The sequence below is a fragment of the Balaenoptera physalus genome (assembly GCF_965194825.1).
Source record: "Balaenoptera physalus genome assembly, chromosome: 5".
Classification (NCBI taxonomy): Eukaryota; Metazoa; Chordata; class Mammalia; order Artiodactyla; family Balaenopteridae; genus Balaenoptera; species Balaenoptera physalus.
Genome location: NC_138884.1, coordinates 19181214 through 19209080, shown reverse-complemented (window position 1 = coordinate 19209080; position 27867 = coordinate 19181214). Strand labels below are relative to the sequence as shown.

At 37.7% G+C, this 27867-nt stretch overlaps 1 pseudogene across 1 annotated transcript; it reads left to right on the top strand.

Annotated features, from left to right (window-relative positions):
* The first annotated feature begins 5240 nt into the window (after positions 1 to 5240).
* On the top strand, positions 5241 to 27066 carry LOC309660817 (alcohol dehydrogenase 1-like; annotated as a pseudogene). The gene is made up of 7 exons (XR_014268376.1): positions 5241 to 6397; positions 8823 to 8961; positions 11628 to 11715; positions 11870 to 12081; positions 12269 to 12529; positions 17527 to 17662; positions 18486 to 27066. The product of XR_014268376.1 is annotated as an alcohol dehydrogenase 1-like (transcript).
* The last annotated feature ends 801 nt before the right edge of the window (positions 27067 to 27867 follow it).

Genomic DNA, 27867 nt, shown 5'->3' with positions numbered 1-27867 from the left:
TTTCTTAATTTCACTTTCAGATTTTTCATCATTAGTGTATAGGAATGCAAGAGATTTCTGTGCATTAATTTTGTATCCTGCAACTTTATCAAATTCATTGATTAGCTCTAGTAGTTTTCTGGTAGCATCTTTAGGATTCTCTATGTATAGTATCATGTCATCTGCAAACAGTGACAGATTTACTTCTTCTTTTCCGATTTGGATTCCTTTTATTTTTCTTCTCTGATTGCTGTGGCTAAAACTTCCAAAACTATGTTGAATAATAGTGGTGAGAGTGGGCAACCTTGTCTTGTTCCTGATCTTAGTGGAAATGGTTTCAGTTTTTCACCATTGAGGACGATGTTGACTGTGGGTTTGTCATATATGGCCTTTATTATGTTGAGGTAAGTTCCCTCTATGCCTACTTTCTGGAGGGTTTTTATCATAAATGGGTGTTGAATTTTGTCAAAAGCTTTCTCTGCATCTATTGAGATGATCATATGGTTTTTCCCCTTGAATTTGTTAATATGGTGTATCACACTGATTGATTTGCGTATATTGAAGAATCCTTGCATTCCTGGAATAAACCTCACTTAATCATGGTGTACGATCCTTTTAATGTGCTGTTGGATTCTGTTTGCTAGTATTTTGTTGAGGATTTATGCATCTATGTTCATCAGTGATATTGGCCAGTAATTTTCTTTCTTTGTGACATCTTTGTCTGGTTTTGGTATAAGGGTGATGGTGGCCTCGTAGGATGAGTTTGGGAGTGCTCCTCCCTCTGCTATATTTTGGAAGAGTTTGAGAAGGATAGTTGTTAGCTCTTCTCTAAATGTTTGATAGAATTCGCCTGTGAAGCCATCTGGTCCTGGGCTGTTGTTTGTTGGAAGATTTTAAATCACAGTTTCAATTTCAGTGCTTGTGCTTGGTCTGCTCATATTTTCTGTTTCTTCCTGGTTCAGTCTCAGAAGGTTGTGCATTTCTAAGAATTTGTCCATTTCTTCCAGGTTGTCCATTTTATTGGCATAGAGTTGTTTGTAGTAATCTCTCATGATCCTTTGTATTTCTGCAGTGTCAGTTGTTACTTCTCCTTTTCATTTCTAATTCTATTGACTAGAGCCTTCTCCCTTTTTTTCTTGATGAGTCTGGCTAATGGTTTATCAACTTTGTTTATCTTCTCAAAGAATCAGCTTTTAGTTTTATTGATCTTTGCTATCGTTTCCTTCATTTCTTTTTCATTTATTTCTGATCTGATCTTTATGATTTCTTTCCTTCTGCTAACTTTGGGGTATTTTTGTTCTCCTTTCTCTAATTGCTTTAAGTGTAAGGTTAGGTTTTTTATCTGAGATGTTTCTTGTTTCTTAAGGTAGGGTTGTATTTCTATAAACTACCCTCTTAGAATTGCTTTTGCTGCATCCCATAGGTTTTGGGTCATCGTGTTTTCGTTGTCATTTGTTTCTAGGTATTTTTTGATTTCCTCTTTGATTTCTTCAGTGATCTCTTGGTCATTAAGTAGTGTATTGTTTAGCCTCCATGTGTTTGTATTTTTCACAAAGTTTTCCTGTAATTGATATCTAGTCTCATAGCATTGTGGTCGGAAAAAATACTTGATACAATTTCAATTTTCTTAAATTTACCAAGGCTTGATTTGTGACCCAAGATATGATCTATCCTGGAGAATGTTCCATGAGCACTTGAGAAGAAAGTGTATTCTGTTCTTTTAGGATGGAATGTCCAATAAATATCAATTAAGTCCATCTTGTTTAATGTATCATTTAAATCTTGTGTTTCTTATTGATTTTCACTTTTGATGATCTCTCCATTGTTGAAAGTGGGGTGTTAAAGTCCTCTACTATGATTCTGTTACTGTCAATTTCCCTTCTTATGGATGTTAGTACTTGCCTTATGTATTGAGGTGCTCCTATGTTGGGTGCATAAATATTTACAATTGTTATGTCTTCTTCTTGGATTGATCCCTTGATCATTATGTAGGGTACCTCTTTGTCTCTTGTAAGAGTCTGTTTTATAGTCTATTATGTCTCATATGAGAATTGCTACTCCAGCTTTCTTTTGATTTCCATTTGCATGGAATATCTTTTTCCATCCCTTCAATTTCAGTCTGTATGTGTCCCTAGGTCTGAAGTGGGTCTCTTGTAGACAGCATATATATGGGTCTTGTTTTTGTATCCATTCAGCCGGTCTATGTCGTTTGGTTGGAGTATTTAATCCACTTACATTTAAAGTAATTATCGATATGTATGTTCCTATTATCATTTTCTTAATTGTTTTGGGTTTGTTATTGTAGGTTTTTTCCTTCTCTTCTGTTTCCTGCCTAGAGAAGTTCCTTTAACATTTGTTGTAAAGCTGGTTTGGTGGTGCTGCATTCTCTTAGCTTTTGCTTGTCTGTAAAGGCTTTAATTTCTCCATCAAATCTGAATGAGATCGTTGCTCGGTAGAGTAATCTTGGTTGTAGGTTTTCCCTCTTCATCACTTAAATATGTCCTGCCACTCCCTTCTGGCTTGCAGAGTTTCTGCTGAAAGATCAGCTGTTAACCTTACGGGGATTCCCTTGTGTGTTATTTGTTGTTTTTCCCTTGCTGCTTTTAATATGTTTTCTTTATATTTAATTTTTGATAGTTTGATTAATATGTGTCTTGGCGTATTTCTCCTTGGATTTATCCTGTATGGGACTCTCTGCGCTTCCAGGACTTGATTAACTATTTCCTTTCCCATATTAGGGAAGTTTTCAACTATAATCTCTTCAAATATTTTCTCAGTCCCTTTCTTTTTCTCTTCTTCTTCTGGGACCCCTATAATTAGAATGTGGGTGTGTTTAATGTTGTCCCGGAGGTCTCTGAGACTGTCCTCAATTCTTTTCATTCTTTTTTCTTTATTCTGCTCTGCAGTAGTTATTTCCACCATTTTATCTTCCAGGTCACTTATATGTTTTTCTGCCTCAGTTATTCTGCTATTGATCCCTTCTAGAGAATTTTTAATTTCATTTATTGTGTTGTTCATCAGTGTTTGTCTGCTCTTTAGATCTTCTAGGTCCTTGTTAAACATTTCTTGTATTTTCTCCATTCTATTTCCAAGATTTTGGATCACCTTTACTATCATTATTCTGAATTCTTTTTCAGGTAGATTGCCTATTTCCTCTTCATTTGTTAGGTCTGGTGGGCTTTTACCTTGCTTCTTCATCTGCTGTGTGTTTCTCTGTCTTCTCATTTTGCTTAACTGACTGTGTTTGCGGTCTCCTTTCCGCAGGCTGCAGGTTCGTAGTTCCCGTTGTTTTTGGTGTGTGCCCCCAGTGGCTAAGGTTGGTTCAGTGGGTTGTGTAGGCTTCCTGGTGGAGGGGACTAGTGCCTGTGTTCTGGTGGATGAGGCTGCACCTTGTCTTTCTGATGGGCAGGTCCACGTCTGGTGGTGGTTTTGGGGTGTCTGTGGCCTTATTATGATTTTACGCAGCCTGTCTGATAATGGGTAGGGTTGCGTTCCTGTCTTGCTAGTTGTTTGGCATAGGGTGTCCAGCACTGTAGCTTGCTGGTCATTGAGTGGAGCTGGGTCTTGGCGTTGAGATGGAGATCTCTGGGAGATTTTCACTATTTGATATTACATGGAGCTGGGAGGTCTCTTGGGGACCAAAGTCCCGAACTTGGCTCTTCCACCTCAGAGGCACAGCCCTGAAGCCTTGCTGGAGCAGCAAGAACCTGTCATCCACATGGCTCAGAATAAAAGGGAGAAAAAAAAGAAAGAAAGAAAGAAGATAAAATTAAATTAAATTAAATTAAAAGGTATTAAAATAAAAATTTCTTAAAAAAAATTTTTTTACATAATTAAAAAAAAAAGAAAGAAAGAAGAGAGCAACCAAACCAAAAAACAAATCCACCAATGATAACAAGCACTAAAAACTATACTAAAAACAATAAACGAAAAAATGGACAGACAGAACCCTAGGACAAGTGGTAAAAGGAAAGCTATACAGACAAAATCACACACAGAAGCATACACATACACATTCACAAAAAAAGAAAAATATATATATATCGTTGCTCACAGTGTCCACCTCCTCAATATGGGATGATTCGTTGTGCATTCAGGTATTCCACAGATGCAGGGTACATCAAGTTGACTGTGGAGATTTAATCCGCTGCTCCTGAGGCTGCTGGGAGGGATTTCCCTTTCTTTGTTCCCACAGCTCCTGGGGTTCAGCTTTGGATTTGGACCCGCCTCTGTGTGTAGGTCTCCTGACAGCGTCTGTTCCCACCCAGACAGGACGGGGTTAAAGAAGCAGCTGATTCGGGGGCTCTGGCTCACTCAGGCGTGGGGGAGGGAGGGGTAAGGATGCGGGGCAAGCCTGCAGCGGCAGACGTCGGCGTGACATTGCACCAGCCTGATGCACTGTGTGTTCTCCCAGGGGAGCTGTCCCTGGATCACGGGACCCTGGCAGTGGCGGGCTGCACAGGCTCCAGAGAGGGGCGGTGTGGAGAGTGACCTGTGCTCGCACACAGGCTTCTTGGTGGCGGCAGCAGCAGCCATAGTGTCTCATGCCCGTCTCTGGGGTCCGCGCTGATAGCTGCTGCTCGAGCCCATCTCTGGAGCTCCTTTAAGCCGTGCTCTGAATCCCCTCTCCTAACGCACCCCTAAACAATGGTCTCTTGCCTGTTCGGCAGCTCCAGACTTTTTTCCGGACTCTCTCCCGGCTAGCCATGCCACGCTAGCCCCCTTCAGGCTGTGTTCACGCCACCAACCCCAGTCCTCTCCCTGGGATCTGACCTCCGAAGCCCAAGCCTCATCTCTCAGCCCCTGCCCGCCCCAGCAGGTGAGCAGACAAGCCTCTCGGACTGGGGAGTGCTGGTCGGCACCGATCCTCTGTGCGGGAATCTCTCCGCTTTGCCCTCTACACCCCTGCTGCTGTGCTCTCCTCCGTGGCTCCGAAGCTTCCCCCCCATCCACTACCCTGTCTCCGTCCGTGAAGGGCCTTCCTAGTGTGTAGAAACCTTTCCTCCTTCATGGCTCCCTCCCACTGGCGCAGGGCCCATCCCTATTCTTTTGTCTCTGTTTTTCCTTTTTTCTTTTGCCCTACCCAGGTACGTGGGGAGTTTCTTGCCTTTTGGGAGGTCTGAGATCTTCTGCCAGCGTTCAGTAGGTGATCTGTAGGAGTTGCTCCACATGTAGATGTATTTGTGATGTATTTGTGGGGAGGAAGGTGATCTCCACGTCTTACTCTTCCACCATCTTGAAGCTCCTCAGATACATTGTTTTTAATGACTACAGTCAATGATAATGAGGGTGGAAAAAATGATGACATAGATATTCTTTTATAGTTCTAGGAACTGTGCCAAATAATTCAAACTTTCTGTAGGGAGATTTAGAAATCAATTTAACCCTAATAATGTATGTATCCGTTACTTAAGGAAACCAGGCAAGTCAAAAGTATAAACAGGGCTTCCCTGGTGGCGCAGTGGTTGAGAATCTGCCTGCCAGTGCAGGGGACACAGGTTCGAGCCCTGGTCTGGGAAGATCCCACATGCCGCGGAGCAACTAGGCCCGTGAGCCACAATTACTGAGCCTGCGCGTCTGGAGCCTGTGCCCCACAACAAAAGAGGCCGCGATAGTGAGAGGCCCGCGCACCGTGATGAAGAGTGGCCCCCACTTGCCGCAACTGGAGAAAGCCCTCGCACAGAAACGAAGACCCAACACAGCAGCCATAAATAAATAAATCCCAAAAGTTAAAAAACAAACAAACAAACAAACAAAAAACCTACTTTGAAACCTCCGAAAATTTGCAAGAATAGTAACAACATATGTTCTTCCCCTAAATGCTCCATTTAACATTAAAAAAAAAAAAAAAAAGAAAAGTATAAACAAAGTTCATTACAATATACTTTATAATAGTCAAAACAATAGAAATAATTATATGTCTAGGTAGTTGCTGATCAAGCAAATTAGGACCTATTCAAATGATGAAATATAAAACAGCCATTTAAAATTATGATTATAAAGTATTTTGAAGTCATGAGAAAATGTTTTAGAACAAGTAAATGTTCAATATATGGTGGCTTTCATTAGCAAAAAAAACCCTAAAATGCAAAATTGCTTATATGACATGATCTCTACTATATAAAAATTACTTTAAGAGACTGAAAGGAAATATGCTAAAATTTTAACAGCTTATGTCTGAAATTGCAATGATCTTTTTTCTGTTTCTTTATGATTTTCTTATTTTTACAAATTATAGCAAGTAAGTGTCATTTGTATGGTCAGAAGTTAAATGTTATCGCTAAATGATGTCATTTTATTGTCCTTGTGTCAACAGACTATCACATGACGGGCAGCCATTGCCTGGACAACAAATTCTCCTCTTTCAATTGAGAATGTGCAAGTTGAGCCACCAAAGGCTGGGGAAGTTCATATTAAGGTAAATTTAAGTCTCTGAACCTTTACCTTTGAAGGCAAGGGTAAGGAAATCTTATTTCATTTTATATATATAAAATGAAATAAGATATATATTATACATATATCTTATTTCCATATATATATATATATATATATATGGTACAAAATTTGCATTTTTGATCTGTCCACTTTTCTTAGTAAAAGAAGAATCTTAAAAACTAAGATAAGTAAATAGAGTTAATGAGTGTTTGAGATATTCTTAATAATTGTAAATTATTGGTAGTTCACTCTCCCACTATAATTTTTTTAATTACTGAAATTTTTATTTAAGTCATATAATATCATAGGCCTAAATACTTTACAGTGTGACCTAGAAGGTGTTCTAAGTGTTAGGTGCTTTAGATTTCTGAGGGAAAAGGGACAAGGAATGCATTTCCCCATACTTCTAGGATAAAAAGTTGATATCAACAAATACTCAGTAACTAAAAGACGAACTTTTCATCTCTATTGTTTCTGTGCTCACTAATTATAATTTCAGAATTTGTCTCAGAATTTGTCTGAAAAAGTACACCACGTGGTAAATTTCAGTCTCTAGGAATGAGCAGCTAGGACTCCATGATGGACTTCAAAGTGATTTGGAAGAGTTAATAATTACTGAACAGAGCCTAGACCAGGGATGGGAAAACAGTGACCTGTCTTAGCAGCCTTGCCACTCTCAAATCAACCTCTGAATCAATATACCTCACATTTTACAAAATCATTAAATACCCAAGATTCAGAGTATTATTGCTTACAATCTTTTTAAACATTAAATTCACCTACCTTCTAATTTAAGCCCAGGAAATTCAACACTTAATTCGATGAATACAACAAAGACTGAAAACTATATGCTTCTAGTCCACACTGTATCTAATCAAAGTAGAAGGTATAAGGGGATGGTTAGAAGAGTAACAGAGAAAAGGAATGAAGGGAATTGGAAAGATACCAGAAGGAAAAGGAGATGGAGTGAAGGAGGAAAGTAGAAAAAGATGGATGGGCAATGAAAGACAAAACAGGAGAATATGGGAACTAACACTAAATAAATTATTATCTTCATGTCTGGCATTATGTTAAAGACTTTATTTCATCAATGAGAGATGGTAAGGAACAAAATGAAAAGTAATAAGAATGTACACGAAGAAACGAGTTTAGTATAACTGACTGCTATTCAGAAGCTATACTTTTCTATTAATCATTCACCCAAACAGCACTTAATTATTGCTTATTGCATACTGGGTCATCTGCTGAAATGTTTACTAGTTAATTAGCCAATGTTCCCGTTCTTACACTGGTATTCTCCTTACTACAAAGGTTACACCGTAAATAATAAATCCAGAATAGCCCACCAAGGTGGAAGTTGCAGCAGCAAGGACCTGAGCGATATCACCCTGAACCCAAAATAAAATCAAAGTTGAGGTTGAGGACTGGATCTGCCCATAACAACAGACAATCCCACCTCTGGTTTATGCTATGGACAGCTTCCCAGAAAGAGTTGTGCATTCGTATTTGGTATGTAGAATAAAACTAAGAAGGAGATTCCAGCCTGCTGCATACCTAAAATATCACTCCTTGCCTTTGATAGCACCTTGAAGCCATTTTAGCACTGTGGAAACGAAAACCACAGCATTTTTCTCATGAGAATATCGCTTCACCCATTTGCCACAATCATATACCAAAGTTGTTCCCAGTGTTCCAGCTATAAATGCTGCCTCTCCCACTACAGATACTGGAAAAACTAGTCAGTATGCTTGGGCAAATACTTTCCTGGCTGAATTCCAGGCAGAGCAGTAATATAGTGGCTATGGTACAGGAAATGTTTCATTTCTATGATCAATATAAGTGGATTAGGTCTATCCACAGACAAGAAAACTTAGGCCATTAACTAAGAAGTTTTAAAACTTCTCAATGTCAATTAAATTTTGCAACAGTTAGTTTAACTCAAACTCATTCTACATTATTAACTTAAAGAATGTTTTCAATATACTAGTTTAAAATCAATTTTCCCAGAGCATTGGGAAAACATTCCACAATATTGGGCCTAAAATTCTTGGTTTCTCAATGGTGCTGCTATTGATATGTGGTCAAAAAGTCCTTCATTGTATGCAATTGCCCCTCATATTTCAAAACTAGTTGATGACACAGGATGTACAAAGTAGATTTCAAAAGACCTAGTTTATTTCCAGGTCTGAACATGCACCATGTGACTTTGGGCAAGTCATTCTAAGCCTTCGAATCTCCCTTTCCACATCTCTAAATTGGGGGTGATAAGACCTGCCCTGTGTTTCTCTGGGTGCTGTTATAGGGATCAACTGAGATCATTCATGTAAAAAAATTAATAATCAGTCTCAGATAAAAGAAAAAGAAAAATTCCAAACCAACTGATCCTTGGTTACTCAATTCCTATACAGATGATATCTTCAGGGATCTGTGGTTCTGATGATCATGCTCTAAAATGATTATTCCCAGTGAACTTTCCCTTAATAACAGGCCATGAAAGAGCTGGGATTGTGAAGGGTACTGGCGGAGGAATGAGCTCAGTGAAACCAGGCAGGAAATGGGCCACAAAAACCTTCACACCAACAGCCTGCCATTAAAATGCATTAACAAAACAACAAGGTCCTACTGTATAGCACGGGGAACTATATTCATTATCCTGTGATAAACCATAATGGAAAATATTTTAAAAGAATGTCTCTATGTGTATAACTAAGTCACTTTGCTATACAGCAGAGATTGGCACAGCATAGTAAATCAACTGTACTTCAATAAAAAAAATAAAATAAAATAAAATAAAACGCATTAACATATTTACAGGAGAATAAGCTGGTTTGACTCTAAATTCTTTTAAGTAATCACATATCATGATATTAAATGTATCCAGTGATTCCAAGAGCCACACAGTTACTCTGCTGTCATTGCTAGCAATCCAGAGGGGCAGTGGTGAGCCAAGTATGCATTCACGGCCGAAAGAGAGTTGAGATAGGACTAGTGTACCTCTAAATAGATTAAAATCTCCTTAGGAGCAGGGACTGCTTCTTTTTTTTTTTCTTTTTTTCAAATAGACAATAAAACTGTATTATAAACATTACACTTGCTAAGTGACTAGATCTTAATTGTTCCCAAGACTAAAAGAAATTATAATTATATGACACAATAGAAGGGTTAGCTAATGCTATAATGGCAGTCATATTGCAATATAAATGTATCAAATTAATATAAACTTACATGCAATTTTGTATATCAAACATATCTCAATAAAAACTTTTTCTAATAAATTGTCAACAGAAAGGGAAATTTCTATAATCTGGCAAGTTAATTTATTCTGACATAGTTGCAAAAGAATTTAGTATTTCTTTTTTTATTGAAATATAGTTGATATACAATATTATGCTAGTTTCAGGTGTGTTACCGAGTGATTTGATATTTGCATACATTATGAAATGATCACCATGATAAGTCTAGTAACCATCTGTCCCCAACAAAGTTATTACAATATTATTGACCATATTCCTTATGTTGTATATCACAACCCCTTGGCTTATTTATTTCATAACTGGAGGTTTGTACCTCTTAATCCCCATCACCTATTTTGCCCCCTCACACCCTCCCCTCTGGCAACCACCTGAGTGTTCTCTGCATCTATGAGTCTGTTTTCATCTTGTTTTGTTTGTGTTTTAGATCCCACATATAAGTGAGATGATGTGGTATTTGTCTTTCTCTGTCTGCCTTTTTTCACTTAGCATAATACCCTCTAGATTTATCCATGTTATTGCACATGGCAAGGTTTCATATTTTTATGGCTGAATAATATTCAGTTATGTATATGCAGGTATATATATGTGTATATATATATACACACATATACATATGTGTGAATGCATGTATACACACACACACACACACATATATATATATATATATATATACACACACACACATATACCACATCTTCTTTATCCATTTGTCTATTGATGGGCACTTAGGTTGCTTCCAAATGTTGGCTATTATAAATAATACTACAATAAATATTGGTGTGCATCTATCTTTTTGACTTAGTTGTTTTGTTTTCTTTGGGTAAATACCCAGAAGTGAAATTGCTGGATCATATGGCAGTTCTATTTTTAATTTTTTGAGGAACCTCCATGTTGTTTTCCATAGTCTCCACATCTCCAAGAAGATAATGCAAATAGTAGTTAGTTAATTCCTCTCTAACTAAACAAATTCCAGTGGAAGTTTTGTGGACAATGATGAGTATTTGAAGGGAAAAGATAAGAGAGCAGAATTTGAGATTCTCCTGAATTTGAGATCCAGTACGTTTGGGATTTTTAGGGCCAATGAAAGTAAGATGTTCCTTATCTAAACTTACAAGAGATTTTTAAAGCTATCTAAACTCTGCAAGAGGCCAAAGGGGATTATTTCTGTGTTATAAACATTTGTAAGGACCAATATACGGACAAGGTTGTAGACCTCTGGCAAGGCTTTGTGAGGCTTTTTAAGTCTGTGATGACTGTGTTAATTTTCTTCTTAGACCCTACCCAGCCTGTCACTCTAGGGCCCAGGAGGGCTAATGACTTGATCCAAACATAATCAATATCCTCTCCAGAACTCTGCAACCTAAAAACCACCCTCTGTAGTAAGTGTCCCAGAAGCAGCCACTCCCTGCAGAGGGAAAGCTATTCCTTTTACTCTCTTGAAGTTAGCATATCTTGGACCTTAGCCCCACTAAAGAACACATGTCAGAGGCCTGCTGTGGGTCAGTGAGCCATCATGGGGCAGGCAGACTCAATGGAAAGGGCTCTGCTATTATCCAGCTGGGCCACTTCAGGCAGGTACAAGCACTGTGGGATTTAAATCTTTCAAAATGAAAAACAAAAGGGTTAAAGTAGATGACATCTCTAAGGGTCATTCCTGGTTTTTTAGTCTATTTCCAGAGTAAAAGCAGACCTACAATTACCTATCCAGCAAGGAATAGCCCCATATTTCCATCATTTGCCCAAAAGAATAATGGGATTTCTGAAACCAGGTTATATGGTTTCTCCTTCAAAACAGCCATGGGCTATGTTATACTGGTTGTCATAATCCGTCCGCAGCAAGTTTTCAAACCATTCAATGAAACTTTATATGAAATTTTAAAAATATAATAATATGGTGATATTATTGTATTTCTGTTCCAATAACATTTTAAATTAATGATCTTTTTTTTGTATATATAGGAGATAAAGTCCTCACACTCATTATTCCACAGTGTAGAGAATGCAGTGCCTGCTTGCACCCCAAGGGAAACTTCTGTGAGAAGCAAGAGTTAGTAGATTTGCCTGGCTTTTATTTACTTTGCCACTCTCTTATTAAATCGCTTATATTGTGCAAACACTGACCTGGAGCAAAGGTACTCATTTCTCTCTTTACAACTCCGTGTGTCTGTGCTGGTGCCGGTGCCTGTGTCACTACAGGACAGCGTTCTACCTTCTTCTGGAATAATGCTGGATGGGACTAGCAGATTTACCTGCAAAGGAGAAAAGATCTATCACTCTTTCCGCACAAGCACGTTCACTGAATATACTGTTGTGCATGAAAATTTCCATGGTAAAAACTGATGCTGCTGCTCCCGTGGACAAAGTTTGTGTCATAGCTGTGACAGGCTATGGGGCCGCTGTTCACTCAGCCAAGGTGAGGAAAATCACTGTGTTAGTATGTCATAGTGATTCGCCTAGAAAACATCAAAACAAGACCAAAACGGTCCAAATGTTTCAACTAGTGTATATAGTTCCGAAAGTCTCAATGGTTGTTTTTGTTTTCTTAATTATACATGTGTCCAGGTTTGATTCCTAACACAACATGTCTTGTGAATTTGTAGGTCACTCCCGGTTCTACCTGCATGGTCTTTGGATTTGGATGAATCAGCTCAGCCGTTGCCATGGGCTGTAAACCCTCTGGTGCTTCTAGAATCATCGGGGTTGATATCAATGAGGAGAAATTTCCCCAGGCAAGAGCATTAGGGGTCACTGATCGTCTCAACCCTCGAAACCTCAAGAAGCCCATCCAGGAGGTGGTCACGGAAATGAAAGGCATTGGTGTCAACTTTGCTCTTAAGGCCATGGGACTCTCAGATACCATGGTGTGTGGGCTTGGGTCACAGTGAGTATAGGCAGACCTCAGAGATATTGCAGGTTCAGTTCCAGACCACCACAGTAAAGTGAATATTGCAATAAAGCGAGTCAACTAATTTTTTTGGTTTTCCAGTGCATATAAAAGTTATGTTTATACTATACTGTAGTCTATTAGTATGCAATACAATTAAGTCTAGAAGAAACAATATACACACCTTAATTTAAAAATACTTTATTGCTAACATATGCTAATCACCTGAGCCTTCAGTAAGTCATTATCTTTTTTCAAGAGTAACATCAAAGATCACTGATCCCATACCACAATAACAAATACAATAATAATGAAAATGTTTGAAATACTGCAATAATTACCAAATGTGACACAGACACAAAGAAAGCAAATGCTGTTGGAAAAATGGCACTGATAGACTTGCTCAATGCACACAAACCTTCAGTTTGTAAAAAACACAGTATCTGCAAAATGTGAAGCACAATAAAACGAGATGTGCCTGTAGATGCTTAATGGGTGGGTACACATTTAGCATAAAACTCACCTGTGGAACCCAAATCTAAAAATGGAATGTAAATTCACTCTAAAACATTCATCTTAAAAATAAAAGCAGAGACACGACGACCCAAAACCTATGGGATGCAGCAAAAGCAGTTCTAAGAGGGAAGTTTATAGCAATACAAGCCTACCTCAAGAAACAGGAAACATCTCAAATAAACAACCTAACCTTGCACCTAAAGCAATTAGAGAAAGAAGAACAAAAAAACCCCAAAGTTAGCAGAAGGAAAGAAATCATAAAGATCAGATCAGAAATAAATGAAAAAGAAATGAAGGAATCAATGGCAAAGATCAATAAAACTAAAAGCTGGTTCTTTGAGAAGATAAACAAAATTGATAAACCATTAGCCAGACTCATCAAGAAAAAAAGGGAGAAGACTCAAATCAATAGAATTAGAAATGAAAAAGGAGAAGTAACAACTGATACTGCAGAAATACAAACGATCATGAGAGATTACTACAAGCAACTCTATGCCAATAAAATGGACAACCTGGAAGAAATGGACAAATTCTTAGAAATGCACAACCTGCCGAGACTGAACTAGGAAGAAATAGAAAATATGAACAGACCAATCACAAGCACTGAAATTGAAACTGTGATTAAAAACCTTCCAACAAACAAAAGCCCAGGACCAGATGGCTTCACAGGCAAAATCTAACAAACATTTAGAGAAGAGCTAACACCTATCTTTCTCAAACTCTTCCAAAATATTGCAGAGGGAGTAACACTCCCCAACTCATTCTACGAGGCCACCATAACCCTAATACCAAAACCAGACAAAGATGTCACAAAGAAAGAAAACTACAGGCCAATATCACTGATGAACATAGATGCAAAAATCCTCAACAAAATACTAGCAAACAGAATCCAACAGCACATTAAAAGGATCATACACCATGATCAAGTGGGGTTTATCCCAGGAATGCAAGGATTCTTCAATATACGCAAATCAATCAACGTGATACATCATATTAACAAATTGAAGGAGAAAAACCATATGATCATCTCAATAGATGCAGAGAAAGCTTTCGACAAAATTCAGCACCGATTTATGATAAAAGCCCTGCAGAAAGTAGGCATAGAGGGAACTTTCCTCAACATAATAAAGGCTATATATGACAAACCCACATCCAACATCATCGTCAATGGTGAAAAACTGAAACCATTTCCACTAAGATCAGGAACAAGACAAGGTTGCCCACTCTCACCACTATTATTCAACATAGTTTTGGAAGTTTTGGCCACAGCAATCAGAGAAGAAAAAGAAATAAAAGGAATCCAAATCGGAAAAGAAGAAGTAAAGCTGTCACTGTTTGCAGATGACATGATACTATACATAGAGAATCCTAAAGATGCTACCAGAAAACTACTAGAGCTAATCAATGAATTTGGTAAAGTTGCAGGATACAAAATTAATGCACAGAAATCTCTTGCATTCCTATACACTAATGATGAAAAATCTGTAAGTGAAATTAAGAAAATACTCCCGTTTACCATTGCAACAAAAAGAATAAAATATCTAGGAATAAACCTACCTAAGGAGACAAAATACCTGTATGCAGAAAACTATAAGAGACTGATGAAAGAAATTAAAGATGATACAAATAGATGGAGAGATATACCATGTTCTTGGATTGGAAGAATCAACATTGTGAAAATGACTCTACTACCCAAAGCAATCTACAGATTCAATGCAATCCCTATCAAACTACCACTGGCATTTTTCACAGAACTAGAACAAAAAATTTCACAATTTGTATGGAAACAGAAAAGACCACGAATACCCAAAGCAATCTTGAGAAAGAAAAATGGAGCTGGAGGAATCAGGCTCCTGGACTTCAGACTATACTACAAAGCTACAGTAATCAAGACAGTATGGTACTGCCACAAAAACAGAAACATAGATCAATGGAACAGGATAGAAAGCCCAGAGATAAACCCACACACATATGGTCACCTTATCTTTGATAAAGGAGGCAAGCATATACAGTGGAGAAAAGACAGCCTCTTCCATAAGTGGTGCTGGGAAAACTGGACAGGTACATGGAAAAGTATGAAATTAGAACACTCCTTAACACCATACACAAAAATAAACTCAAAATGGATTAAAGACCTAAGTGTAAGGTTGGACACTATCAAACTCTTAGAGGAAAACATAGGCGGAACACTGTATAACATAAATCACAGCAAGATCCTTTTTGACCCACCTCCTAGAGAAATGGAAATACAAACAAAAATAAACAAATGGGACCTAATGAAACTTAAAACCTTTTGCACAGCAAAGGAAACCATAAACAAGACAAAAAGACAACTCTCAGAATGGGAGAAAATATTTGCAAATGAAGCAACTAATAAAGGATTAATCTCTAAGATTTACAAGCAGCTCATGCAGCTCAATAACAAAAAAACGAACAACCCAATCCAAAAATGGGCAGAAGACCTAAACAGACATTTCTCCAAAGAAGATATACAGATTGCCAACAAACACATGAAAGAATGCTCAACATCATTAATCATTAGAGAAATGTAAATCAAAACTACAATGAGATATCATGTCACACCATGTCAGAATGGCCATCATCAAAAAATCTACAAGCAATAAATAAAGAGGGTGTGGAGAAAAAGGAACACTCTTGCACTGTTGGTGGGAATGTGAATTGATACAGCCACTATGGAGAACGGTATGGAGGTTCCTTAAAAAACTAAAAATAGAACTACCATACGACCCAGCAATCCCACTACTGGGCATATACCCTGAGAAAACCATAAGTCAAAAAGAGTCATGTACCAAAATGTTCATTGCAGCTCTATTTACAAGAGCCAGGACATGGAAGCAACCTAAATGTCCATCATTGGATGAATGGATAAAGAAGATGTGGCACATATATACAATGGAATATTACTCAGCCATAAAAAGAAACGAAATGGAGTTATTTGTAGTGAGGTGGATGGAGTTAGAGTCTGTCACACAGAGTGAAGTAAGTCAGAAAGAGAAAAACAAATACAGTATGCTAACACATATATATGGAATCTAAGGGGAAAAAAAAAAAAGGTCATGAAGAACCTAGGGGCAAGACGGGAATAAAGACACAGACCTACTAGAGAATGGACTTGAGGATATGGGGAGGGGGAAGGGTAAGCTGTGACAAAGTGAGAGAGTGGCATGGACATATATACACTACCAAACGTAAAATAGATAGCTAGTGGGAAGCAACCGCATAGAACAGGGAGATCAGCTCTGTGCTTTGTGACCACCTAGAGGCGTGGGATAGGGAGGGTGGGAGGGAGGGAGATGCAAGAGGGAAGAGATATGGAAACATATGTATATGTATAACTGATTCACTTTGTGATAAAGCAGAAACTAACACACCATTGTAAAGCAATTATACTCCAATAAAGATGTTAAAAAAATAATAAATAAATAAATTAATAAATAAAATAAAAGCAATATATACTTAAAGATATGTCATTATAGTATACAAAGCTTAAACATGCAAAAGGCTACAATTCAAGTATTTCCTTTCCTGTATTCCTAGCTCTTTATTCACATACATGTTATTATATTTAAGTATGAACATTATTTAATTCACATACGCTATTCATGTGTGTTCTATATCAGAACCATTCATTTATTTGAAAAATGAGTTCCTATGCACCAGTGTGTTAAGTTCAGGGAGAATCAAATAGGCACCAGACTCTTCTGTCAGACAGGGTAGAGGAGAGAACGTAGGCATTCAATACATTTCAGTGTGTACCTAATGTACATGGTCAAAGGATGAAGGAAGTAGAGGTAGTTATGTAACAGAAAAGAGAAAAATAAGGCAAAACAGAGGAAAGGGGAGAGAGAGCAAGGTTAAGAACCAGAAAAGGAAGTAAAATAGATTGATGTATACTGTATACTGTACACCCTTAGAAAATAAATTTTTTTTAAATGAAGCTTCACACACACATATGTATATATTTGTTTTGCTTGAATAGAAATGATTTGGACAGAGAGTCATAGCAAGTGAGAAGTTCAGGCAAAGAATAGCATGTGTGGCCTTTGAGGCAGTGGGTAATTTTATCAAATAAACACATGGTACTTACTCTGTGCCAGATAATGTTCTAAATGTTTTAAGTGTGATAAATCACTTAAGCCTTATAACAACTCTATGAAATAGGTAGTATTAGTCTTCTTTTTACAAATAAAGAAACAGGCATAGGGAAGTTAAGTAACTTGCCTAAGGTCACACAGCAGCAGAGTCTGTGCTCTTTACCACTAAACTCTACTGGTTCTCTCATGAGATTCCATCACTGGCAGTGTTGAAGCTGAGCCTGAAGTAGCATCTGCCCAGGAAGAGGTTTGAAATCTAGGAACCCCACAATTCCTTCCACCAATGCTGGTAGTTGTTATTTATGTATGGGAATGTGCTTATGGTCATTATTATCATTATCAGATTGCTGCTTGGGACTCCTGCCACCTGAACTATGGTGTCTGTAGGATCACTGGGCTACCTCCACCGAATTCACAGCTTTGCCTTGATGCACCGAAGGTTGTCCCTGGACGGACACTGAAGGATGTATGTTTAGGAGGTAGGTCAGTGAATAGAAGGAACCAGTTGGTTGCTCTCATGAAATCCCTTTCAACTTTGTAGAAACATGGAATTCAAAATTCCCCTCCTTGGGGAAACAGACCTATAATGGTAGACATTTCCAAAGACTTCTCCTCCAATGAATTGGTATATTTTGCAAATCAATTTTAGTTAATTTAATTAAATAGGTTTTTTAACATTCAAATAAAATTTTTATCTCCTGCAAAATAATTTTTGGGGTTTTCCCAGTGTTTGGAATAACTCAGTTAAGTTCATTTCTGCACTGGTGGATTCAAAGTTTGTCATGCTATTTTAACAGCAATGCTTTCTGGATAATCACATGCACCAACTTGGTATTTGGCACTGATTTTTGTCTTCCCAGTGGAGTCCTTATTTCTGAACAATACTGACCAATAGCTTTACTAAATTAACATTCCCATCTCCATCCATTGCTCTGATGGAAAGTTCCCATGCCATCTCAATGTGTGTGAATAGAGAGATGAAGAAACGGTTGTATAATGGTAAGCCCAGGAGGTGGGTTGGAGACTGCTAGCTTATTTAAAAGGACTATTTTTAATCTCAGTAATATGTGAATATCGATCCAATTCTTTTCCAAAGGAGTTCTAGGCAACAGAACTGTCTGTAGCAGCCACGCTTAGCAACAGCAGCCAACAGCTTCTGATGTACAATGAATTAATTATCTTCCATCTTCAATGATGAATTTTCAGAATACTCTACCCATCTCCATGACTTATTTGATTATTTTTCTTTTGGTTGGTTTGATATTTCTCAAATCTTATTACAACAACCTTTCTGTTTTGCAGATTATAAAACCACAGACTGTATTCCCCAGCTAGTGACTGATTACCTACAAAATAAAATTAATATGGATCCATTGATAACCCATCAGCTGCCTTTTGATCAACTCCACAAAGCTTGCGAGTTGTACCATGCTGGAAAAACGTTGAGTGTTTTCTTTGATGATCTCCTGTACCCTGAACTCACAGAGAAAAATGACTCTTCAAACGTTTCCAAGTGGTTTTGTGATAAAGAGATGGTTACTTGGACCTTCAATATCTTTCACACACTCTACCCTATTTCCTATTGTTACCAGAATAAGAAAAGGTTTTACCTGCAGGCTCCTCTATGGGAAACATCTGTATTAACCTATTTCAAAGTAATGTTCGAGAATTCAGTATAACACCAAGAACCAGTCTACTCCACGTTGGTCAATTATGCATTATTTTTCTAGTTAGAGAAATGACCTAGAATAAATGATTTGACATTACTGGAGTCATAAAGTCTTACAAGGACTCCTAGAAACAAAGGTTTAGACTCCACCCAGGGCACAAAACCTTTCTACATCATTTCTTGACAGATGGTCAGTCTGCTCCAGCTTGCACACCTTCAGGGATGGAGTGTTCACTCAATGTGTTAATTTATTCACTCAGCGTATATTTAGTGATGGTGCACTATTTGCCAGGACTGTCCTAAGTGCTGGAGACACAGCGGAGAACAAGCAACAAGCAGTAAATAAGGAATTACTCCTGTGATGAATGCTTTGATTTTCTAATTCTGATTCCAAGCACATTTCCCTTTCATATTCTCTCCCTGCTCCTCTACCTATATCCTTTGCTTGTTTTAAGATATTTTTAAAATTTTTAATCCAGGTACTTAAAGTTTACCCTGCTATATACCTTGTTGGTTTACACCTAGCATGTCAGCCCGTTTAAATCTGGAATGAAAAGCCACGAAAACTCATCTGAAATTTTAGAAACAAATTATCAAGGAGGTGGGTGGATCTAGCAGGCAGTAGACACACTGCAAAAGGAAAGGAACCAAGGGAACCCATTTATTCCTCCCTAATTAGACATGGAACTAGATTCTGGGGCTGATGGAAGCTGATCAGAAGCTGTAGCAGGTTTAGATGTCTTTGTGGTTATGCAGCCCGAGGAAATGGTGCTCAGAGCTGGGGCCTTCCTTTCACAGCTGATTTTCAATCCCGCTTTCACCAAATCCTATATTTCATATAGGTGAACTAGGTTGAAGGTGGAGTTGGGAGTGGGGATAGGTAAGCAATGTAGTGTTTCAATACGGTGCATAATTGCTTTGCTGAAATCACTGTTTCTCAAGGAATTCAATTGTTTTATTATTGCACTTTTATGTTTCAGCATCTGCTGTGTTCTGCTGTTCTGAGACCCTAGATGATGAAAGGTGCAAGGGCATCCTTGGGGACTTTATTCCTTTCCTGTTTCACCTCCCCAGTTGTTCCAGTGCAGTGAAAAGAGGAGCAAAAGAGATGGGAATGCAGTGTAATTGCACAAAACGAAATAAGTGCATCTTGAATATAATTATTATAAAATAGCTTCTCAGAGAACAGATGTTACATAACTTTAAAAAAAGAGGTGGTGGGATTTGATTGATGACATTGTTGATATGTCCATCAACCCAACTGATCTCTGTCATTGGTCCATGAAAGTTGTCCCTGGTTATCCTTTATTCCTATTCTTCATAACGTACAGATTTCTCTGTATCTTTCACACCACTCTAGGGTTTACATGATGGTTTTGCTGCTTCTACAACACACTGGGGTCTCATAAATCTCTGGAAGGCTATCTCAGGACACAGTAAGCTATTTTCTATCCTGAGGTCTTCATACCATCCTATGCCTGTATCTATGACATGTTGAGGCACAGTTCCCATCTGCTTTCACACACACAAACACATTTGGGAATCTTGCCACCTGCACCCCTAGGAAGCATGCATGGGGCTCTCTCAGGGGAACTCATCCATACCTACAACCTCATAACTTCCTTTCAAGTCTTTTCTCTTCACCAAACCTAAACCAAAATAATCATTTCCTCATTAGGGTTGGGAGATTGGGAGAAGGGGAAAAAACAGCTCCCCGTATCTAGATTAGATTAGAGCGACACTAAGTTGACTCTGATGCATCGAAATTGTTGCTTCCTCTTATCAGTCTTTTCCTCTGTGATTGACCTTTGAACAATTTTATAAAAACAGAGTCTTAGTTAGTTGTATTTCTGTAGCCTTCATAATATCTCTTTTCTACGTCATAGCCCTTAGGGTGTTTCCCTCTATTTCTAACACTGTCTTCGAAATGTCTCCAGTTATTTATTAGTGAAAACTTCATTTCACACACTTACTTCTGTTTTCTTTACCACCAGTTGCCTCATGTTCTGTCCTCCCTAGGACAGTTGGGTAGGTTTTATATCTTGTCTGCTTTTGAAAAAAAAAACAACCCAGATTTGAATCAGATAATTTCCCTAAGTAAAGAATTATTAATTACATAACATCTTTCTTAGATTTCAAGAAGTCAAAGTGTTATGGGGTCATTATTTCTCTTGTGAGACCACAATAGCACCATCACACTTTACGAATATTATCTCCTGGTTTATCGTTTACGGCAAGTCCTGTGCCTTTCATATCTTTATCCCCTGTATGTAGCACAAAGTAAGTGCTCAATGAATTTTTTTGAGAGAATAAATCAGAAAAATTAAAGCCAAATTAAGAAGCTTTGCTCAATGCTGTAGGCTAAAACAATGAGTATTTTCAGAAATAAGGAAGGCAGAAAGGCAGGAAGAAAGGAGAATAATAGTCTAAGAATCTCCAATTCAGAGAGCACCAGAATAATGAAGATGTAGGAAGATGAGATGATGGAACAGGGCTAGAATGGATAAGGATTTGTATCCACTGTTATGTTTAAAGGTGAAGATTAAAAATTATCTACCTGGTGATTTCAATTTTTATCTACTATACACAATGGATGCTGGAAGTTCGAAGAGTAATATGACATTCCCTTCCTAAATAAGCCACCAGAGTATAATTGAGTACTTACTAAATACTAGTCACTGTGCTAAGTACTCCATAATCATCATGTAATCTTCATCTCTGCCCTATATGTTGGGGAATATTATCTTCATTTCACAGATGAAATAACTAAGATACAGAGAGATTAATTAATTTGCTCAATATCAAATAGTTGACACAACAAAGACTAAAATCTAGGCAATGTAATCATAGTGTCTGTGCTCTTAAATCATTTTTCTTTATTACCATTTAGCAAGGAATTCATAAACATATAAGGCTATTATTTATTATAATTTCTGTATTTGTGATATAAATAAATTGCTATAAGGGAAGCACAAAGGATATGATCTGGTGGTACAAGAGCTCCAAAAACTGAGTAGAGAGTGAAAAGACAGACTGAATTCATTTCAGATTGTGAAGGAAATGGAACAGTAGAGAATGGAAGAAACGGGCAGTCAGGGATTATTTTTTGTGCCTTGAATTTTAAAAATGGAAAGAGCTGATGCTTCATGTCTCAGCAACTCTGCTTTTAAAATGTGGCCTAAATACATATGGATATGGACACAGATATGGATACGTATATGGATATGGGACCCCTGGCTGCCCAGGTGTTTTTCCCAAGCTCATAGGACAGAAGACCATAAGCTAGACCCAGCCAGCTAACTTTCATTTCTTACCTCTCATAATTGGAATCATAGAGAACCATAGAGATTGAATGGAAGTGGAAAGAAAACAGCACATATAACTTCAATCAGATTCGCCTCCTCTCTCCTTGTCAATATTCCATGACTGTACCAAACCTGTGAAGTGCTGTTAATTGTTGGTGTTTTCAGCTGGGCCATAAACTGGCTAATATGTACCAAAACTATTTTTTCATTCCTCTAATCTGGGTTGTAAAGAAGATGAAGTTCTTTTACCTTGCACTTTACTTCTTATGTACTATTTGAATTTTTAGTATAAACATGCATAGCTGATGCATATAGAAGTGATGTAAAAACAAAAACTGAGTACATGAATTTTTTTAATATATATATATGGCCTTGAATTACAACTAAATAATATTTTTAGGGTATGAGACTGGGCTAAATACCATATTGACTTTTAAAAGTTTTAGACATAAAAAGAACAAGAGAAAATTAAATGGTCAAATGTAGTTTTTAAAATCAAAATTGTGAACTATTCTAAACAGAAAGGACCTCAACAACCATTCACTGATTTCATTAACCAGTGGAAAGCATGTATCCCACATGGCATAGCTTTAAATGACACAAATAACTGAAGCCAACTTTCAACATGTTATACTAATATTGGCTCAAGTCCCCAATGAAAAAAACCTGGGGACGTGCCTGTAAGGAGTAGGAAACTTGCCTATCTTGTTTACCTTTTAAATATGAGCAACTATCTCATATAGTTAGGTGCAGAATCTGGTTCACAGTAGGGGATCAAATGTTATTTGCAATCATTTATTAATGAATCCATGAAAGTGATGAGGCCACTTTTTCTGAAGTGGAGTGACAATGTCTGAAATCAGCTCAAAGAGCTATCTAGAATTCCAATAATGGAATTCTTTAAGAATCAACATGTTAGAAATTTTGATAAAACTTCTTCCTGAATTTTGGGATGAATGTGGACAACATAGACCTATTGCCTCTTAGCTCCTAAAATGTGCCCAAACTAATCATATAGTCATTAGCAAATCCTACAAAAATACATGAATATTCATATCTTAGTGTCTTCCCAGAGCTGAGAAAACATGACCCCTATTTATTTATTGGGGCAGAGACCACTAATCATCCCTCATGTATATTTGCCGTTTAATAATAAACATGTTGAAATTTACTGTTTTAAATTTTAATAATAAAAACCTTCAATAATAAAAACATTGAAATTTAGCTTTTTAGAATAATGACCACATGTTATTAGTCTCACTAACAGATGGGTATGGCAATGTGATCAAATTGTGGTCAATGGGATTTCAGCAAAAAATGATGAATGAAGTCCTTGGTGATGCTCCTAAAGTGTAGAGCATTTTTCCATTGTATCCCCTTCCAACTAGCTGGGATAAGATCATGATAAAGGCCATCTTGGCCACAAGACAAAAACTCCATGTTGAAGATGACATAGCAGAATGACAGTAAGGAGCCTGGGTCCCTGACAGTTATGGAGCTGCCATGATAGCTTCAGAAAACCTACTGGACACACATGACAAAAAATAAGCTTCCATCCTGTTTAAGCCACTATAATTTGGGGTATTTATGTTATTAAAGCAGCCAAATAATATCCTATCTAATACACTGGCAGAAGGTCAATCATAGTCTGAACAGATCCAACTATCAAATTTTAGATATTGAAAATTATTAAAAAGCAAAGCATTCAGGTAAGTTAAATGAGAGAATATAAGAATTTTAGCATAGTACCTGGCACACAGTAATTGAACTACTACCATATTTTCAATTATTAAAACACAAGATAAATATCCATAGAAAAAAATGGTGATTTTAAAACACAAGACCTACTACCCAAAGCAATCTACGGATTTAATGCAATCCCTATCAAACCACCACTGGCATTTTTCACAGAACTAGAACAAAAAATTTCACAATTTATATGGAAACAGAAAAGACCCCGAAGAGCCAAAGCATTCTTGAGAAAGAAAAATGGAGCTGGAGGAATCAGGCTCCTGGACTTCAAACTATACTACAAAGCTACAGTAATCAAGACAGTATGGTACTGCCACAAAAACAGAAATACAGATCAATGGAACAGGATAGAGAGCCCAGAGATAAACCCATGCACATATGGTCACCTTATCTTTGATAAAGGAGGCAAGAATATACAGTGGAAAAAAGACAGCCTCTTCCATAAGTGGTGCTGGGAAAACTGGACAGGTACATGGAAAAGAATGAAATTAGAACACTCCCTAACACCATACACAAAAATAAACTCAAAATGGATTAAAGACCTAAATATAAGGCCAGACACTATCAAACTCTTAGAGGAAAACATAGGCAGAACACTCTACGACATAAATCACAGCAAGATCCTTTTTGACCCACCTCCTAGAGAAATGGAAATAAAAACAAAAATAAACAAATGGGACCTAATGAAACTTAAAAGCTTTTGCACAGCAAAGGAAACCATAAACAAGATGAAAAGACAACCCTCAGAATGGGAGAATATATTTGCAAATGAAGCAACTGACAAAGGATTAATCACCAAAATTTACAAGCAGCTCATGCAGCTCAATATCAAAAAAACAAGCAACCCAATCCAAAAATGGGCAGAAGACCTAAATAGACATTTCTCCAAAGAAGATATACAGATTGCCAACAAACACATGAAAGAATGCTCAACATCATTAACCATTAGAGAAATGCAAATCGAAACTACAATGAGATATCATCTCACACCGGTCAGAATGGCCACCATCAAAAAATCTAGAAACAATAAATGCTGGAGAGGGTGTGGAGAAAAAGGAACCCTCTTGCACTGTTGGTGGGAATGTAAATTGATACAGCCACTATGGAGAACAGTATGGAGGTTCCTTAAGAAACTAAAAATAGAACTACCATACGACCCAGCAATCCCACTACTGGGCATATACCCTGAGAAAACCATAATTCAAAAAGAGTCATGTACCAAAATGTTCATTGCAGCTCTATGTACAATAGCCAGGACATGGAAGCAACCTAAGTGTCCATCAACAGATGAATGGATAAAGAAGATGTGGCACATATATACAATGGAATATTACTCAGCCATAAAAAGAAACGAAATGGAGTTATTTGTAGTGAGGTGGATGGACCTAGAGTCTGTCATACAGAGTGAATTAAGTCAGAAAGAGAAAAACAAATACAGTATGTTAACACATATATATGGAATCTAAGGGAAAAAAAAAAAAGGTCATGAAGAACCTAGGGGCAAGACGGGAATAAAGACACAGACCTACTAGAGAATGGACTTGAGGATATGGGGAGGGGGAAGGGTAAGCTGTGACAAAGTGAGAGAGTGGCATGGACATATACACACTACCAAATGCAAAATAGATAGCTAGTGGGAAGCAGCCGCATAGCACAGGGAGATCAGCTCGGTGCTTTGTGACCACCTAGAGGGGTGGGATAGGGAGGGTGGGAGGGAGGGAGACGCAAGAGGGAAGAAATATGGGAACATATGTATATGTATAACTGATTCACTTTGTTATAAAGCAGAAAGTAACACACCATTGTAAAGTAATTATACTCCAATAAAGATGTTGAAAAAAAAAACAACACAAGACCAATACTAGTAGTTCAGATATTTGCCAAAGCTATCTTCAATTCTGTTTTATATATTATCTGCCATATACCTAATAAATACATACACTTCACTGTTCTTATTCTGGAGCTATCTATGGTGATCAATAAGGAAAATAAAATCCCCAGTCTTATTTTCCAGGTATATAGGGAGTGACATAATGAATAAGTGAATAAATAAGTAAACAAATTGTGAAGGTAGTTATAAAGAAAATAAAAGAGGGTGATGTGCCAGAGAATGTCTGAGTAAACTATTCTTGACTGGGTGGTGTGTGTGTGTGTGTGTGTGTGTGTGTGTGTGTGTGTGTGTGTGTGTGTGTGTGTTAAGGATAGAGCAAAGAACGAATATGAACATATTCAGGATTTTGGGTCTAATAACAGAAAAACTTACATCAAAAAAAAAATCACATAGAAGCACAGAATTTTTAGAGCTGGAATTTAAAGGAGATACTACAGTCCAGTCTCCTCATTTCATAGACAAGGAAATTGAAGTCTGGAAATTTAAGAACCCTGTCCAATGGGAAAATTTAACTCAAAGTGAGTCAGTACCAGAGCTCAGGCCTTTTTACTCCCAGTTCAAGCTATATTCTCTTCATCAAAATTGAATCATTTGTAATGGTTACCAAAGGAGAAAGGTGGGGGGGAGGGATAAATTAGGAGTTTGGGATTAATGTATACACACTACTATACATAAACTAGATAATCAACAAGGACCTACTGTATAGCACAGTGGACTGTACTCAATATTCTGTAATAACCTATATGGGGAAAGAATCTGAAAAAGAATTGATATGTGTATATGTATATGTACAACTGAATCACTTTGCTGTACATCTGAAACTAACACAACATTGTAAATCAAATATACTCCAATATAAAATAAAAATTAAATTAAAAAATAAATAGGGCTTCCCTGGTGGCGCAGTGGTTGAGAATCTGCCTGCCAATGCAGGGCACACAGGTTCGAGCCCTAGTCTGGGAAGATCCCACATGCCGCAGAGCAACTGGGCCCATGAGCCACAGCTACTGAGCCTGCGCGTCTGGAGCCTGTGCTCCGCAACAAGAGAGGCCGCGACAGTGAGAGGCCCGCGCACCGTGATGAAGAGTGGCCCCCGCTCGCCGCAACTAGAGAAAGCCCTCGCACAGAAACGAAGACCCAGTACAGCCAAAAATAAATAAATAAATAAATAAAAATTAAAATAAATAAATAAATAAATAAAATAAATAAATAAAATTACATTATAGATGAAAAAAATAAAATTTTCAAATATCAAAAAAAATTGAATCATTTGTAGAATTGCTTCCTGAAGAGAATTTATTTTCATCAGTTTCCTTTTGGTGGTTTTGGAGTGCTTAGCAAAAATCAGGCACAGAAAAACTGAGATGAACCACACTGGATTTCCTTGAGCTGGAAAAAAGCTGTATCTCAATCTACAGAAACAAATGACTGATACAGATGCTGTAACTGTCAATCATGCAGACATGCTGTGAATATGAGGATGGAGAAGGGGTAAGGAGAAAGGGCAGTTATTTTTAATATATATATCCAGGCACATTGATAAACCATTGTGGCAGGCAGAATTCTAAAATGCATTCCATACCCCACCAAGATTCCCCACCTTAATCCTTGGGACTGTGAATTGGATGAATGTTATCTCCATTATTATGTTACATGGCCAAAGGAGATTATCTAAACTGGCCTGATCTAATTACAAGAGCCCTTAAAAGCTGGGGGAGAAATCAGAGAGATTTGAAACACAAGGATTCAATGCACTGATGCTGGCTTGAAGATGGAGGTGCCATGTGCAAGGAAGGGCTGTAGAGTAGTCTCTAAGAGCTAAGAGTGACCCCTGGGTGACAGCCATCAAGGAAATGGAGACCTCAGTCCTACAGCTACAAGGGACTGAATTCTGCCAATAACCTGAATGCACTTAGAAGAGGATTCTTCCCTAGAGCTTCCAGATAAGAGCCCAGCCCAGCCAACACCTTGACGCTGGTCTTTTGAGGACGCAGTTGAGCCTGCCTAGACTTCTGACCTACACTGCAGTCAGCTAATAAAAGTAGGTGTTGTTTTAAGCCACTGAGT